Genomic DNA, 18,439 nt, shown 5'->3' with positions numbered 1-18,439 from the left:
TGATTTATTGGAAATGAAAGTACTTTAGATTTAAATTTAATGGCAGAAATTGCATCAAATATTCTAAATTATGTTATGGAACTGTATAGGTACTGAATTCTTTATACTTTAATTCAATACCTGATGAAGCATTTACCATTTGCCCAGTCTTGGAAAATATTTGTTTAAACCTTTTTGTAATTATATGAAGGAACTGAAGTTTATTAATTTACATCAACAGGGCCAAAGAAGAAGACATCAGAGAACACTTCAAGATAATCAATGATGATATCCTTAAGGTTAACATTTTTACATTTGCAAGAGGAACATCGAAAGGCTGTTGCACCCTTGAGTTTAATAAGAAAGATGCTTATGAGGTAAGCTAAATTTAATTTGTTCTGACATTAAATAAAACACCTCACCATTTATAGGGATTATCTTAAGGCAAAGCTGGAAGACTAGCCATAAAGACTTTTAACTGTGAGGGAACTACCCTACCGCTAGATAGCGGGGGAGTTGGCGAGGTAGTCAGCCACCCCGCGCATACATCCACCTGTGTTGTTTCATCACTTTTTCTTTTGGCTCGGAGAAGGTGGACGTTTGTCTCTCTCTCTCTCCCCAACTGTTTTACTGGCCTTTGACTTTTCTTTTGTTTTTTCTTTTTACTTGTCTTTATATATACTTTTAACATTTTTGTTATATTTATATATGTATCTTGGTATATGTATATTGGTATATGTCTCATATGCCACCGTTTCATTGTGGTCTGTCAAGCCCACATTGGTCTCCATTGAATCAAACCTATTCAACAAAAGCCAGATCCCAGGTGTATCAGCACGAGGAACTTCCTTTTCTCTGGTTCCCTACGAGAAATTGGCAGGAGACAGGCCTGAGAAGAATGTTGACAGATGAGAATCTCATCCGAGGAGTCAATCTCCTCATTTCCCTTCCCCGGTTTTGACGCTCAATTCAGATGCATCAAAGAAGGATGAGAGGGCCACATGCTGTACCACTCGTCCTCAAGGTTCCAGTCAGAGCCTAAATGGTACCATCATTTAAATCTCCTGGAGATGCAATTTTTAACTGATGATCGCTTTTCCCGTCCGAGGGAATGACTTCCTCCACCTGTTTGGCCTCCCCTTTGGGGGATTCCTCTGGCAGGAATTGGATTTGTCCGCTCCCCTTCCGAAGAAGGCTCACCCTCCAGCCCTTGTTCAGCAATGCTCCCACTTGCGTGAAGAATCCCCGACAGCAGCAACAGACTTTGGTTTCTTTTCCCGCCTGTGGGAAAAATTTCCTTCACCTGAGGATATCCTTAGAAGAGGAATTGGTCTCGTGCTTTTCCTGCTATCACTCTTCGGAGCAGCAGTCTCCCCAGCACACAGCTGATGTGTGTGGAACTCTCGACAGATCCTAAGAGAACTCCCTCCAGGACATGTTCTAACCTAAGAGCCACATGAGATGAACTTTCACAAAGCTGTAGCTTCACTGCATTTTTACGCCTTGAGACTATCCAGCTCTCCTCCCAGAGTCCCGTATTCGCAACAAGTTGCAAAGAGGATGGCCCGATAACCGCAAAAAAATTTTGGGTTCAGTCTCCCAGGCCAAGTGGAATGTCTTCTACGGTTAGGATCATGGAAAGATTATCTTTCTCCTCGATGCCACTATTCCAGTAATAGTGGAGTTTCTCGTTTACCTTCAAGAGGAAAGCTTCTCTCAGTCTCGGTGAGAAAAGGCTATCGCTCGTATTTGAGCCTTGCCTTCAGACCAAAAGGAATTAACATTTCCTCTACGTCGACATCGTCTCTCTTCATAAGGACTTTCAAACCTACCTGCCCTTAGTTGGAAAAGAAGCCTTCCTCGGGGCATGGTTTGCTTCCATCGGTCCCCGAGGTTCTTTCGACGACTTGGGACTCCAACCAGCAGATCTTCACCTGACCTCGAGTATAAATCTCCCATTTGTGTTGGTCTTGGCCCGGCGAGTGATCGTACCCCATTGGCCTCCTTCAACATCTTTCATTCATGGTGATGGGCCAGATAATCGTCGACTTCGTTCCTGGCAGCTCGGACCCCAGGTTCGAGTTCATCAGATTTAGAGTCCTTTATAGAATGGCCTATGATCCAGATCAACAGCCATTATGCCAGGAAAGAACTTGGGATACTGCCTCAAGGAAACTACAGGAGCTTACTCCTGTATGTCAGAAATCTTTGTTGGCCTGGGGAAGGTCAAGAAAAGGATCACCAAGAACACATTCTTTGGTTGTATTCGCATGGTCATGGACCAAGCATTAAATCTGGATCCCTTTCTTCATAGGGGAGACCTAGACCTCATAATGTTAGGAGCAAGAGTATGGCTCTAGCATTTATGAAGATTACTCTGTGACGCAGGTCGTGTCAGCGGGTGTGTGAAAGTGTCTTATGACCTTCACCGCCCACTTCCTGTAAGACGTGACCCACTAGAACATGGAGACGTTTTCCATTGTCCCTGTGGTGGCTACACAATAAATGGTTTGAAACACCTCGAGTATCCTTGATGCTCAAGTAGCAGATGGGGGAGGACAGAGTTTAACCATGATTAAGTCTGGGATCAATGACAAAGAATGACTGGGTCTGTCTTTCTTTCATCTAACCCCCGGCAGGGTAACGGCACCTACGGTATTTTGCAAAGCTTTCCTCCATTGTCTGCAGATGTAACCATTTCCCTTAAGTGACTTGGTAGAGAGATATACTATAAGTCTCCATACCCCCTAGCGAGGTGGCATTGGGTAACGTCTATGTTTGATTCAAAGATTCCTAAGTTTCTGAGAATTCTTACCTAGACTAGTCACTGCTAGTATCACATTCACACAGATTTCTCAGGCTGCTAATTGTGCTATGCACGAATTGTTTTGCGAGGTTTCAAGGTTTTCCCGTTACGCGTGGAGCACGTACGTGATAACCCCTGGTCGAAGACCAGCGTGTTAGTCCGGACTTCCACCCTCCTAAGGAGTGAGTCAGTTCCTATAAATAGCGATGGATTGTATTTAGTGTCGAAACCAATGACAAATTGAAAGTATTTTGTATTTTTCCTAACAAAACAAACTAGTAGCTATTTATACAAATTGGCCCGCCATCACCTGTCCCCCAAGAAGTCCTGCCTGCAATAAAAAGTGCGTGTGAGCGTAGTGGCTGACTACCCAAACTACCCCGCCTATGCCCTCGCTAACTAGTGGTCGTTCCACCTCGCTTAAAAGTCTTTTTGGCTAGTCTTCCAGGTTTGCCAAAAGATAATCCATATAAATAGCTACAGGTTTTTATCGTTAGAAAAAATACAAATTACTTCCAAATTTGTCATGTTTTTGATAATATTTCTTTTCCATACTAAGGAGATTGTGGTCTTGTAATATGCTAAACAAACACGAGTAATGTAAATAATGAAATGCCAGCAAAAAGTTAGACCACTTAAGAAATAAGGTTGTTAAAATGAGAAGACATCAATTATTAGAGTTTGGGTGAACCATGTAATGTACAAGTTACGAGGTTACCCACAGTTTTCAAGTTATTCCTCAAGCATTTTACGTTTTACACACGTGTTACATTGCCAGTCAATCTCTTTCTAATTTGTTTTGAATTATTATATTTTCTCCAAACATTTTTTTTGTTCTGAATGGTTTTTTTTTATAATTTTCAGCTATAAGAAATTGAGTATGGATTTTATGTGGACATGTGAATGACAGCAAATGATTAGAATTTAGGAGAAAAAATTTTAACTTTCTTTAAGGGTAGAATGCTGAGCTATTTTCCAAACATGTTAGGCCAAATAGATTAAAAATAATTACTGTTGATTTGGATAATCAAATTTGATGATAACTTTGGTCAAGAAAGTATGGAAGAGGGTTATACCTCATCGTAAAGTTCAGTATATAACTGTTACTATGAATTTCCCCGATGTTCATAATATTTCTCTTTCAGAAGCAAGGTTTATTTGGCCTTTACCCTTTAATTTTCAATATTAAACTTACCCGATAATCATGTAGCTGTCAACTCCGTTGCCCGACAGAATTCTATGGAGGGATACGCCAGCTATCACAATACTAGAAGGGGGTGTACTTACCAGCGCCACCTGTGGCCAGGTACTCAAGTACTTCTTGTTGACACCTCCTCAATTATTCCTCTGTCGTGCTTCCGGCAAGACGTTCTGGGATACGCTTATGATCTTCGAGTTTTTTCACGGCTAATTGGTGAAGTATTCTCTCAGATTTCGGCTGTCGCATTACTGGAAACCTTCTTATATTAGCTAGATAGCTTTTATATAGTCCTGATTAACGGTTAACGATCTTTTGCTTGATTTTGGAACCCCCTTTTGGCTAACTCTTTGGATTCAAGATGTCTGACATTTCGCAAGCCCCCTCCCATAGACGATGTAGGTCTTGCAATAGGCGTATTCCGAAGGCCTCTGTAGATCCTCACACCGCTTGTTCTGACTGTAGGGACAGGCCCTGTCAGTTAGAAAATCGATGTGAGGAATGCGCCGGACTTTCGGAACTGGAATTTGTCCGTCTTTTGAAATATTCAACTAAGTTAGAGAGAGGTAGAGTTAGGAGGAGTTCTTCTCACTCTTCACTTTTTTCCTCACCTCATGATCCCCTACCTTTTCCTACCCCTGTAGTGGCTACCCCCGAACCTACTGTTTGCCCTCCGCCTGATATGTCTGTTGTTTTGCGTGCTATTCAGGCCTTAGGCGATAAAGTAGAGTCAGTGGTAAGTGATCATAAGTCTCTGATGGCCGAAGTCAAGGAACTTAAGGTCAAGAGTGCAGTGGGTGGAATTAGTGCCAGTGCTGTGACGAGTGCTAGTGTCAGTGCAGTGCCAAGTGCTAGTGTCAGTGCCAGTGTGGTGCGTGAGGATACTTCTGTGCGAGCCAGTCGTCCTCCCAGTCCGGGACCTCTTGCAAGCTCCCAAGCCCAGGGGAGAAGCAATGTCGAAGGGCATAAGGGTTCGGCAGGCCTTGTTAGGCGCACAGAAGTATCCTCGGTGGTTGCGGGCGTGTCTTCCAAAGACCGTCACTCCCACCTGCAGACGATTGAGCCCGTCTTTTTCTCGTCCGCTGATCAACTGTCAGGGAAGAAACGTTGGTCTCAGGTCTCGAGACCGCTTAAACGCAGAGTCCAGTCCGCGAGTGCTCAGCCAGGTTGCAGTCATTGGCTCAGCTCTGACTCGCCGCAGTCATCGGTCGACTGCACTCCGCCCAAGAGGAGTAAGGTTCTGCCACAACAGAGCTCGACTGTTAAGGCTTTACCTCAGCCTACTGTAGTTTCTGCCGACCCCAAGTGGAATCTACTTCAGTCCATGCAAGCTCAGCTTTCGGACTTGATGCGTGAGTGTCGGGCTGAGAGTGTTGCGCCTCCGCCTCCGCCTACACTCCCTCCGCCTGCTCTCGCTCCGCCTGCGCTCGCTCCGCCTGCGCTTGCTCCGCCTGATCGCAGTTCCACCTGCCAGGCGTACGATGTTGAGCCACGTTCTGAGTTTGCTGTTCCCAGTGGTGTTCAGCCTCCGCCTTCTTTAAGGCAACCTTTACTATGGGATCAGGAGGATTATACCTCTCTTCCTCCGCCTCCCCTTGCTGCTCCACCAGTGGTGCAACTCTCGGTTGAGGTACAACAACCTCTCCCGTCCATGAGTCAGTCTCCTCAGCTCTCGCTGCAGCGAGCTCAACCCTCCACAAGGCAAGCACCTCTACACCTTGGCCTTGCGCCTCAGGAGCCTCAGCTTGCGAGACATTTACCTTGTTCTGCGCAGCCTCAACCTCATCACGCTCCGCTCACACCACAGGAACAGGAACTTGCTACTCCGCTTCCACCAACCGCTCAGCAAGCGCAACCCTTGGGTTCAAGCACTCATGCTAGGAGTCAGCCTCCTCCACCCATGCGCCTTCCTTCTGCTTCGTCTTTTATTCAGCCTTTGCAGTCTGAGCCTCAGGTTCTCCCTCAACAGTTACTTGAAGAGGAAACCACTAATATTGTTCCTACTCGTTCTGACTCTGCTGTTCAGCATTCTTGTCCGATCTCTTCGCTACACTCTGGTGATGAGGCGTCTGATGATGAGGAGGCACACCTGGATCCCTCGTCAGACGTGGATGAATCCAAGCCTTCTCCACAGTCTATTGACTTTCGTAAGGTCTTGGCTCTGCTTAGGGAGGTTTACCCAGACCACTTTGTCTCTGCTATTCCCCGCTCTCCGCCATCTGAGTTTTCGCTGGGCATTCAACAAGCTAAGTCCACCTATACTAAGCTAGTCCTAGCAAGGTCCTCTAAGAGAGCGTTAAGGATCTTAGGGGAGTGGCTGCAGACTAAGCAACACCTTGGCAAGACTTCTTTCATGTTCCCGACAACTAAGCTCACTTCGAAAGCGAGCGTTTGGTATGCCACAGGAGAAGCACCAGGCTTGGGAGTACCTGCCTCTGCCCAGGCTGACTTCTCAAGTCTGGTAGACTCGCCTCGGGAGAACTGCAATGAGGCGCTCTAAGGTTTGCTGGACCTTCTCAGACCTGGATCACTTACTGAAAGGAGTGTTTAGAGCATTTGAAATGTTCAACTTTCTAGACTGGTGCCTGGGGGCCCTCAGCAAGAAGACCTCTCCTGCGGACAAGGATTCTGCCATGCTATTAATGTCCTGCATGGATAAGGCCATTAGGGATGGATCTGGTGAGCTTGCGTCGATGTTTGTATCAGGGGTTTTGAAGAAAAGGGAACAACTGTGTACCTTCCTTTCCGCCAGCATTACACCTTGCCAAAGGTCACAACTCCTTTTTGCTCCGCTCTCGAAGTTCCTCTTCCCCGAAGAGCTGGTTAAGGACTTGTCTGCTGCCCTGATACAAAAGGACACACACGATCTTGTAGCCTCATCGGCTCGTAAGTCTAAGGTTGCTACCTCAGTCCCCAAGACTTATCGCTCCCCAGTGGCTGATACCCCTGCTACGAGGTTCATACCGCCCTTTCGTGGTAGAGCCCCCAGCCGAGGAAGCTCCCGTCCAGACTCTCACAGGAGCAAGTCTAGGAAAGGATCCAGGACATCTAAAGGAAAAAACTGACTCTCCGCATCTCCAGACAGCAGTAGGAGCCAGACTCAAGATCTTCTGGCAAGCCTGGGAGAAGAGAGGTGCAGACGCCCAGTCTGTCAGTTGGCTGAGGAACGGTTACAGGATTCCATTCTGCCTCAAACCACCTCTGACCACATCGCCCATCAACCTCTCTCCCAACTACAAAGAAGAGGACAAGAGGCTAGCATTGCACCAGGAGGTGTCGCTACTTGTGCAGAAGAAGGCAGTGGTTATAGTCCGGGACCATCAATCCCCGGGCTTCTACAACCGTCTCTTTCTTGTGGCCAAGAAGACAGGAGGTTGGAGACCGGTGCTGGACGTCAGCGCTCTCAACGCGTATGTCACCAAGCAGACGTTCACGATGGAGACGACGAAGTCGGTCTTAGCAGCGGTCAGGCAGGAGGACTGGATGGTCTCGTTGGACTTGAAAGATGCCTACTTTCACGTTCCTATTCATCCAGACTCCCAACCTTTCCTGAGATTCGTTTTTGGAAAGGTTGTCTACCAATTCCAAGCCCTGTGTTTTGGCCTAAGCACAGCTCCTATGGTCTTTACTCATCTGATGAGGAATATAGCAAAATTCCTACACTTATCGGACATCAGAGCCTCCCTCTACTTAGACGACTGGCTGTTGAGAGCCTCCACGAGTCGTCGCTGTCTGGAGAATCTCAATTGGACTTTAGACTTAATCAGAGAGCTGGGTCTATTAGTCAACATAGAAAAGTCTCAACTCATTCCCTCCCAATCCATTGTGTACCTGGGAATGGAGATTCGGAGTCAGGATTTTCGGGCTTTTCCATCGGCCCCCAGGATAAGCCAAGCCCTAGAGTGCATCATGAGCATGCTGAAGAGGAGCAGTTGCTCGGTGAGACAGTGGATGAGTCTCACAGGGACCCTTTCATCACTGGCCCTGTTCGTCGAGCTAGGGAGACTCCACCTCCGCCCTCTTCAATTCCATCTTGCAGCTCATTGGGACAAGGGTTCGACTCTCGAAGCAGTCTCTATCCCAATCACCCAAGAGATGAAGACCACTCTCCTGTGGTGGAAGCACAACCTCCTTCTCAGGGAGGGTCTATCGTTGGCCATTCAGACCCCCAATCTTCATCTCTTCTCAGATGCATCGGACTCGGGCTGGGGTGCGACCTTGAACGGACGGGAATGCTCGGGAACGTGGAACGAGGAACAGGGATTACTCCACATCAACTGCAAGGAGCTACTAGCAGTTCATTTAGCCCTGTTGAACTTCAAGTCCCTCCTGCTAGGCAAAGTGGTGGAGGTGAACTCAGACAATACCACAGCCTTGGCTTACATCTCCAAGCAAGGAGGGACCCATTCGAGGAGCCTATACGAGATCGCAAGGGACCTCCTCATTTGGTCAAGAGGTCTAAACCTCACTCTGGTCACGAGGTTCATTCAGGGCGATATGAACGTCTCAGCAGATCGCCTAAGCAGAAGGAATCAGGTCATTCCCACGGAATGGACCCTCCACAAGAGTGTGTGCAACAGACTTTGGACCTTGTGGGGTCAACCTACCATAGATCTGTTTGCCACCTCCATAACCAAGAGACTTCCGCTGTACTGTTCCCCTGTTCCAGACCCTGCAGCAGTTCATGTGGATGCTTTTCTACTGAACTGGTCCCATCTCGACCTGTACGCATTCCCACCGTTCAAGATAATAAACAAAGTTCTGCAGAAATTCATCTCGCACGAAGGGACACGGCTGACGCTGGTTGCTCCCCTTTGGCCTGCAAGAGAATGGTTCACAGAGGTACTTCAATGGCTAGTCGACATCCCCAGGACTCTACCTCTAAGAGTGGACCTTCTACGTCAACCTCACGTAGACAGGTTGCACCCAAACCTCCACGCTCTTCGGCTGACTGCCTTCAGACTGTCGAAAGATTCGCTAGAGCTAGAGGCTTTTCGAAGGAGGCAGCCAGTGCGATTGCCAGAGCAAGAAGGGTTTCCACTCGTAGAGTCTACCAGTCTAAGTGGGAGGTCTTCCGAAGCTGGTGTAGAGCCAATTCAATATCCTCTACCAATACCTCTGTGACCCAAATAGCTGACTTCCTTCTACATCTTAGGAATGAGAGATCCCTTTCAGCCCCTACGATTAAAGGGTATAGGAGTATGTTGGCTTCAGTTCTCCGCCACAGAGGTTTGGACCTGTCTTCCAACAAGGACCTTCAAGACATTCTTAAGTCTTTTGAGACGTCTAAAGAGCGTCGTCTATCCACTCCAGGCTGGAATCTAGACGTAGTCTTAAGGTTCCTTATGTCATCTAGGTTCGAACCTCTCCAGTCAGCTTCCTTCAAGGACCTTACCCTCAAGACTCTTTTTCTCGTCTGCCTTGCAACAGCTAAGAGAGTCAGTGAGGTTCATGCCTTCAGCAAGAACATTGGTTTCACGACCGAATCTGCAACATGTTCTTTTCAGCTCGGATTCCTAGCAAAGAACGAACTTCCTTCACGTCCTTGGCCTAGATCGTTTGAAATACCTAGCCTCTCCAACATGGTAGGTAACGAACTAGAGAGAGTTCTTTGCCCTGTCAGAGCTCTCAAATATTATCTTAAGAGGTCTAAACCTATTTGAGGACAGTCAGAAGCCTTATGGTGTGCCATCAAGAAACCTTCGAGGCCCATGTCCAAGAATGGGGTTTCGTATTATATAAGGCTTCTGATTAGAGAAGCCCACTCTCACTTAAAGGAGGAAGACCTTGCATTGCTGAAGGTAAGGACCCACGAAGTAAGAGCCGTAGCTACTTCGATGGCCTTTAATAAAAACCGTTCTCTGCAGAGCATAATGGATGCAACCTATTGGAGGAGCAAGTCAGTGTTTGCATCATTTTATCTTAAAGATGTCCAGTCTCTTTACGAGAACTGCTACACCCTGGGACCATTCGTAGCAGCGAGTGCAGTAGTAGGTGAGGGCTCAGCCACTACATTCCCTTAATCCCATAACCTTTTTTAACCTTTCTCTTGAATGCTTTTATTGTTGTTTTTATGGTTGTTACGGTAGGCTAAGAAGCCTTCCGCATCCTTTTGATTTGGCGGGTGGTCAATTCATTCTTGAGAAGCGCCTGGGTTAAAGGTTTTGTAGAGGTCCTTTAGTAGGGGTTGCAACCCCATATACTTTGGCAGCTTTGGGTTGATTCAGCCTCCAAGAGGAACGCTGCGCTCAGTAAGGAAGACGAACTTAAAAAAGAGGCAGAGTAACGGTTCAATTCGACTTCCTTACCAGGTACTTATTATTTCATTGTTATTTGAGATAACTGTTATATGAAATATGGGATACTTAGCTATCCTTTAATCTTGTACACTGGTTTTCACCCACCCCCCTGGGTGTGAATCAGCTACATGATTATCGGGTAAGTTTAATATTGAAAAATGTTATTTTTATTAGTAAAATAAATTTTTGAATATACTTACCCGATAATCATGATTTAATCGACCCTCCCTTCCTCCCCATAGAGAACCAGTGGACCGAGGAATAATTGAGGAGGTGTCAACAAGAAGTACTTGAGTACCTGGCCACAGGTGGCGCTGGTAAGTACACCCCCTTCTAGTATTGTGATAGCTGGCGTATCCCTCCATAGAATTCTGTCGGGCAACGGAGTTGACAGCTACATGATTATCGGGTAAGTATATTCAAAAATTTATTTTACTAATAAAAATAACATTTTTCTTATTTTCTTATCTTTGATAAAGAAAGTAATTTTGCTGAGGAAAAACATTGTTGTTGGGAGGTGCTGTGTGGTCTCCAAGGACTTTGATGATTACCAAAGAAGTATTAATCCCCTGTTCAAGGGCCAGTGTATCAACATACGAAGCACAGAAATATTTGAACTTGCTACAGCTCCTCGGTAGCTGAATACTTGTGTGCTATGAGTGACATCATGCACAACGATTGTCAGTGTATTTACGTCACAACCAACACTCAACCACCATTTGCGATCAAGGGCATACAAATAATGCTCTACACTCCTGGATGATGTTATTGAGGATGGCGACGGAGATCACACAGGACCTCTCCGAAAATAAGTTTGTCATTATTTTGTTACGACCAAATTGAAGAAATATCGTTGGTCCTGGATACAGAAGAGAGAAATGTAAAATGAGCTCCACTTGGGATTTTTGCAGGGTGTGTGTCCCTCCCAATGGGAGAAGTACAATGGTTGCTGAAAGAAGATGGCCAAAAAAGATCATTCACCTTTTGTTTCTTCCTTGAAGAGAAGCAAGAAGTGGAAACCTTTTTTATTCCAGAACTTCCACTGTCTGATCCTTTGTTATCGGAGTTTCCAGAGACGCCGATAACGAAAGATGGCGACCACATGTTCCAATATGAAATTCATTGGTGGTTTATATCCTTTACTTCTTAGTGAAGATGAAAACACCAATAATGATCAGAACCCTTTGGAATCTTCATTTAACTAGGCAGCAAATAATGCTACAATACAGGTTCTACTCACTTCACTGGAGTCTGGGATTCCTAGTGGATTTCCATCTCATCAAACTAGTTTATTGAGACCGTGTGATCAACTTTTTATTTTAGATTTAGGTGATCAAGGAAATTTCTCTTCTATGATCAATGGAGTTTCCCCTGTTAAATTTTTACAAGCGTCTTGACAGCATATACCAAATTGTACTACGACGGTATGCCGTACACCCCCGTATACATCTCCCAGGATTCTGGAGGAATCATATTTTTCGCCATCCAGACCATATATTAAGTCATCTTCCTGTTACCCCATGTGGCCTTACAGATAAACTTCTCCTTTCAGAGGGAAAGAGTCATGCATTACAGTATTATTCAAGAAAATCTTCTCATAAAAAAAGTAGTGTTTTTCAGGTCCTCTAAGAAAACATTTGTTCCAAAATAATAGCATGTTTGGTCCTACCTACCAAGTATTAGTACTACTTTAATCGCTGTATCTGCAGTTCCACAAACAATCCCCAAATACGCTCTCCCACAAGGGAACAGAAAAGAGCCATCAGACAATCCACAGGAATGGGCCATGTGTCCCAGTGATCGCAAGCCACCTGAACTTACCATTCTTCTGTCTGACTCTTCTCCGTTGGCTTCCTCTGGGATCCAATCAAGTAAGAATGATGGTCCTTTAACCTGAGGCCCAGTCCTGGGGCAGGAAGGTCCGTACGTATCTCTTAGTGAAATTTTAGGACCACTTTCTCGGGGGAGCCCACTTTTCAAGGGCTGACCCTCTACGTTTTCTGTGGCCCTCCTTTATATCCAAGGTTTCCCTTTGGAGGGTAAGCTGCAGTTGTTTCTTGGTTCCAGACTCTGTCCAAGAGCCACTGGTTGTCGCCCCAGTGTCTGCACTGGATGAGTTTGGTTCTGCCTCTCTGGATCATCTGCTCTCTTCTTCTCTGGACATGTCACTGCTTCAGCGAGTGGATTACCCTCAAACTTCAAGGAGCTCACCTCCTGAACATTGCTTTTCCAACCCTGCCTACTGGATTGCTGCGCAACCTCAGCGCGATCCTTCCTCTCTAGAGTAGGATCCTAGACCAGCCCTTCAGAGCAGGTCTCATCCTCCAAGAATGATTCGTCACCCAGATGACCTTCTCCAAGGACTCCAACTTCCAGACTCTTGCCTTTGCACTCTTCTAGATGATACTGTGAAATGAGTGCTTCAAAGTATCATCAGTCTAATTTTAGACCTTCACCTTGCATTTAAAGATATGCATCCATACTGTAGCGGGATGTCAACAAAAACAAACCCCACACCTTTGATCACTCTTCTTCCAAAATATCCCACAATACAAACTTTCCCCTGACTCTACTTCAAACTGGACTCTTGGACAGAAGGAAAATGAAAACAAAACATAGCCTTAAAATTATATTCACCGCAACCAAAAGCAAAAATTCTGCATTCAAAATAAGCTTAACATATAAACCACCAACAACCAAAATAATTACACGTAAAACAAATCATTAAATTCATAAATATACCAAAAAAAAACCGTATCACCATTCAAATAAAAAAACCCTAACAAACTTAATACTAAACCGCACACCAGCTCTAAATATGTGTTTATATATATTACGACACCAACACTGTCGCCACACAAAAGCCGAACTGTCCTTTCACGGCAAACTACCACTACAGTTTATGGTAACCGAAGAGTTCTTAATTTGCCATAACGGCCTCAACTCCTTGAGTCACAGGTGTCAGTATCATCATCATCATCATCGTCATCATACACAATCTTTATAAACAGTAATCCAAACGGAAAATCCTTCAAACGGGCTGGGTCATTATGGCATCAAAATCAAGGGAATCGTTCAGTGCAATCAAATCGTAATCCTAATCGTAGTCCAGGTCATCAACGGTTGCGTAATCCAAGAGCAGTCTTAAAACAATCTAATACAGGCCAGGTCGTCAACTAAAGATCGGCATTCAAAAATAACTCTCCAAAGGAGGAATTGCGGCCTGCCAAAATAAAAAATAAAAACACTTATGAACACTCCTAACTAACTTAACTATTGCACTATAATCAAAGATAAACAATAAACTTCCTATCACTCATGAACGCGCCTAACAAAAATAAATAAAAGCAGTACTTACTCAGAACATAAAAACACTAAACAGCCGGCTTCCGAAGAACAAAAAAAATGCAGAACCGACTCCTTCTATCGTTCGAGATCCAATGCTTTCGCCCAAGACATTCATCACCACCCTATCCTAGCTAAAAATGTAAACAAACAACCTCAAATATACCAACAATCTTTCCAACTTCAAACAATCATTCGCTAATTACCCTTTTTCTTCGGCGCGCACCGCGGACACACAAAACACGCACACACAAACGCACATACACACATACTCTCTCGCGCACGCGCGATCTAACAAAATTAAAGCAATTGAAATTCTCTCTCTCTCTCTCTCTCTCTCTCTCTCTCTCTCTCTCTCTCTCTCTCTCTCTCTCTCTCTCTCTCTCTCTGACAAAACTTAAATAAACACACTCACACTCTCTCTCTCTCTCTCTCTCTCTCTCTCTTGATTTGGCAAATAAAAAAAATAAATTAAAATAAAATTAATCCTCCACATTCCTCCCCCCTTACTTTGCCAAATCCTCACACAACACTTACCTATTTTCTCATTACCCAGTCGCAATCAGGAACAGGGCCACGGTTTCGGGTAACTGGGCCTTCATATACCTGCACTCTCTCATTCACTTCTTCCATGTCGTTTTCATTCAACGTACTATTACTATTCCCGTCTATGTTCTGCTCGTCTAAGATATCATTCACTATTTCATCTACCTCAGTTTCATCTGGCCCGAAAATCCCACTAATTTCTGTCAACAATTCATCCATTATATCTAAACCATTTTCTACTTTAACAAAAGAATCATTCATACTGCTTATCATTCTCCTATCTTCCATTCTCGTGTCCGTCATACGTTCTCTTGCCTCATCTAACGAAAAACCACACACACTATAAGTATCATTCATACTCATCCAAGTTTCATCTGTATTAATACATTTATCTTCCATACTCACCTGTACATTTACAACCTTGTCCTGCTTATTCTGATTCCTGCCTACAACTACAAAATTTTCCCGCCTTTTATCCCCAGTAAAATTCTCAGACTTCTTTTTCCTTCCATACTCTACTAACACCAATTGCTTATCTTCTAAACCTAATGCCTCACACATACTCGGTTCATACTTGTTCGTTTTTAGCCATTTAGTCATACCATTCTCCTGAATATATCTTGGTACCTCCTTCCATTTCCGCAACTGATTGTGGTGTGCCCTAACCTTTTCCACACTACCATCCACACTTACTTTACCTAAAACATAACTCAACCCACTAGAACCAACATCTAACACCTCATATGGACCTTCAAACTTATTACGTACCTTATTGACATTCATTCTTCCCTTTTCAATTACTTCTTTTAACACTTTCTCTCCCACTTTGTAGCTTTCAAATCTCTCATTTGCTTTCTTCCAAACATCTCTATCATTCTCGGACACACTCAATCTCGGTCTTACTATCTTTTCAAAATTCAACACAAACTTACACGGAGACATACCAGTACTCTTGTGCACCGTCGCATTATACGCCCACAACGCACGCCCAACATATAAATCCCAATCATTATCACATGTACTCATCATCCGCAAAATTTCTGTCAAGGTTCTTACCGTCCTTTCAGCCAAACCATTCGCACTTGGCATATACGGAGTCGAATACACATGTTCAATGCCCCATTCTCTCAACATCTGCTCAAACTCCCATCCAACAAACTCCGGACCATTGTCACTTAACATTTTTGCAGGCTTACACACACTCATCGGCAACATCACTTGACTTACCATTCTCGCTACAGTCTCACTTCTTTTATTCTTGATGGGTACGGCATACGCAAACTTACTCATATGATCGACCATGACAATCATTCCCACATGTCTTCTCGCAGTCACAGGCAACGAAACACAATCAATCACAAACATCTCAAATGGCTCTTTCATACGTAATCTCAGAACAGGCGGACTTGCATGCATGCTCTGATACTTCCCCTTCTGACAATCCTCACAAGTAGTCGCTACATCCCTACAAATTTGACTCAACCCAGGCGTAAACAACCTCTCTCGCATGCATTCCCACAATTTATTCTTCCCCATATGCCCATACCTGTCATGCACTACCATACACATACTTACAGCTGCATGCATTGGAAATACAGGAACATATATATCTTCATCCATTCCCCTATGCAAAAAATACACAATATTCTTACAAACAATAAATCTTTTAACAACTTTCTTATACGCTTCCAAATCACACGGCCATTCTTCCACCCTAATACCATTTAAAATACATTCACGTAACCTATTTATTTCGAAACATTCACCTTGCATTTCTTCCACCTCTTCTTTGCTTAACAAATCATCTTCACTCTTTGCAATATCAATCATGCCAACAAAATTCGCCATGAATACACTATTATCCTCAATTACTATTACCTTACAGCCATTCTTTGAAAGCAAACCCTTACCAACATCAACTGACACATGGTGCAACCTCAAAAAATCTATTCCCATCAAAAAACAACTAGGCATTTCATTCTCTCCCATTACAATAAAATTATGTTCAACTTCCATACTCCCTAGTTTCACCTTCAACCTCACTTCTTCCCAAACAAGTAAACTTTCCTGACCTATTCCATGAATTCTCACACTCGTACACTGTCTTTTCACTTCCCAATTGTACCTCTCAATTTCCCTGATAACCGACTCATTTACTAATGACACTTGAGCACCCGTATCAATTAAACTACAATATTCATTCTCATTTATATTCACATATGTCATCATCCTTCCTTTTACACCATGCATACATACATTTACTCTCCTTTCAATTCTGTCACTCACTTCACCAATATGTTCATCATCATGTTCACTGTCCTCTATACCCCCATATCTTAGATTAAGGTCACTTGCACCATTATCCTTCTCACTCAACAATTTGCAACGTTCCTCATTACATTGCATCCTCAAGATATATTCCCTATCATTCTCCTTACATGCCCTATATTCCATCGGTCGATTCCATCCAAAATACAAATACACAGTTACACCATACAACATACTTACCACCATTAATATCTTAGATAATACTTCCCCTTCTAGTACACTACTCTCCTCCTCATACACCATTTCTTTTGACACTTCATTCATCACCCTTCTTTTAAGCTCAGTTACACTACCTGGTATTTCCGTATTTAACCCCTCTTGTACCAACTTACTTAAACCCATTAGGATACACTTATATACCATATCTTGCCCTTCACAACTCTGCTCCACAACTAAACCTTCAGGCAACCTTTCAGAATTCTGATTACTCTCTTTATCTTCCATCCTCCCATGCATCCTCGACATCGCATCTGCTATCACATTCTTATTTCCCGGTACATATTCTAACCTAAAATCAGATTCATTCAAATCCTCTATGGTCCTAGCAACCCTTGCATTCACACACTTTCCTTATCATGTACACTAGGGGCTGATGGTCAGTACGCACAATGAATTTTACACCATACAAAAATACTTTCAATGCTTTCACACAAAATCGTATTGCAGCCAATTCCCTGTCAATCGTCGAATACTTACGCTCAGCTTTATTAAATGCTTTACTAACATACGCTATTACTCTCAATTGCTCTTCTCCATTTACTCTCTGCATTTGAACCAAACAACCACCCATACTAACCCCACTCGCATCCGTATACAACTCTAGCATATTCGCATTTTCACTGTAGTCCGGAAATGCCAAAGTGACGTCTTTTGCGGCCTCTTCCTTCAACCTTTCAAACGCTTCTATCATCCGATCATCAAATTTTAATTTTGTACTATTCCTTTTACCCGTCCATTCATTCAAAGGCTTCCCTATACCTGAACAGCTTCCCTATACCTGAACAATCTCTAACAAACTTGCGCCCAAACTCAACCAAACCAAGAAAACCTCGCAACTCACGCACAGTCCGGGGACGTGGAAATTCTCGCACCTTATTCACAAACTTGTCACTCTTCCTTATACCAGATTCACCCTCTACATGCCCAAGAAATTCCACCTCCCTGGACAACCACGTACACTTCTCAAGCTTAATTTTCACACCAACTTCAATTAACCGCCTCAACACTGCCTCAAGCAACCGCATATGTTCCTCAACAGTCTCGCTCGCAATCAGAATATCATCTATAAAAACAGTCACCTTCTGTCGATCGAAACCAGCCAATACAACATTCATCGCTCTTTGGAAGGCAGCAGGCGCATTAGCAAGACCAAAACTCAACCTTTTAAATTGGTAGTGACAATTTGTACTTGAAAATGCGGTAATGGGCCTGCTCCCCTCTGCTAGAGGCATCTGATAATAGCCCCGCACCAAATCTAATTTAGTAAAAACTTTCATTCCATGCATCTTATAAACACAATCAGACACCACATTCATTGGAAAACGTTCTTTAACAGTCACCTCATTCACCTTCCTATAATCAATACACATGCGTAAACTTCCATCAGGCTTTCGTACAGGGACAATAGGGCTATTCCAGGCACTCTCACTCCTTTCTATTACACCCATACGCTCTAATTCCTGACACTGCTCCTCTATCTCCTTGGCAATAGGCGGAGAAAAATGCCTGGGACGCTGATATATGGGGGTATCATCACTGAGAACTATTTTAAATTCTGGCAGGTCTGACCCCCCACAATCATCGTCACCGAGACTCACAACTCTCCGCTTATCCCATAACATCTTAAGCAATCGTTCCCTTTCGACCTCACTTATTATTATTATTATTATTATTATTAAATGCTAAGCTACAACCCTAGTTGGAAAAGCAGGATGCTAT

The 18,439-nt window shown here is 44.0% G+C and overlaps 1 long non-coding RNA gene across 1 annotated transcript in view; it reads left to right on the top strand.

Moving 5' to 3' along the window:
- Positions 1-224: 224 nt before the first annotated feature.
- LOC137636900 (uncharacterized) overlaps positions 225-18,439 on the top strand; it is a 40,540-nt gene continuing 22,325 nt past the window's right edge. Inside the window, exon 1 of the long non-coding RNA XR_011043275.1 lies at positions 225-356. This is a non-coding gene — a long non-coding RNA (uncharacterized lncRNA). The remainder of the gene's footprint in view (positions 357-18,439) is intronic.

The sequence above is a fragment of the Palaemon carinicauda genome, unplaced genomic scaffold (assembly GCF_036898095.1).
Source record: "Palaemon carinicauda isolate YSFRI2023 unplaced genomic scaffold, ASM3689809v2 scaffold437, whole genome shotgun sequence".
Taxonomy (NCBI): Eukaryota; Metazoa; Arthropoda; class Malacostraca; order Decapoda; family Palaemonidae; genus Palaemon; species Palaemon carinicauda.
This window is presented reverse-complemented; position numbering and strand designations above follow the sequence as displayed.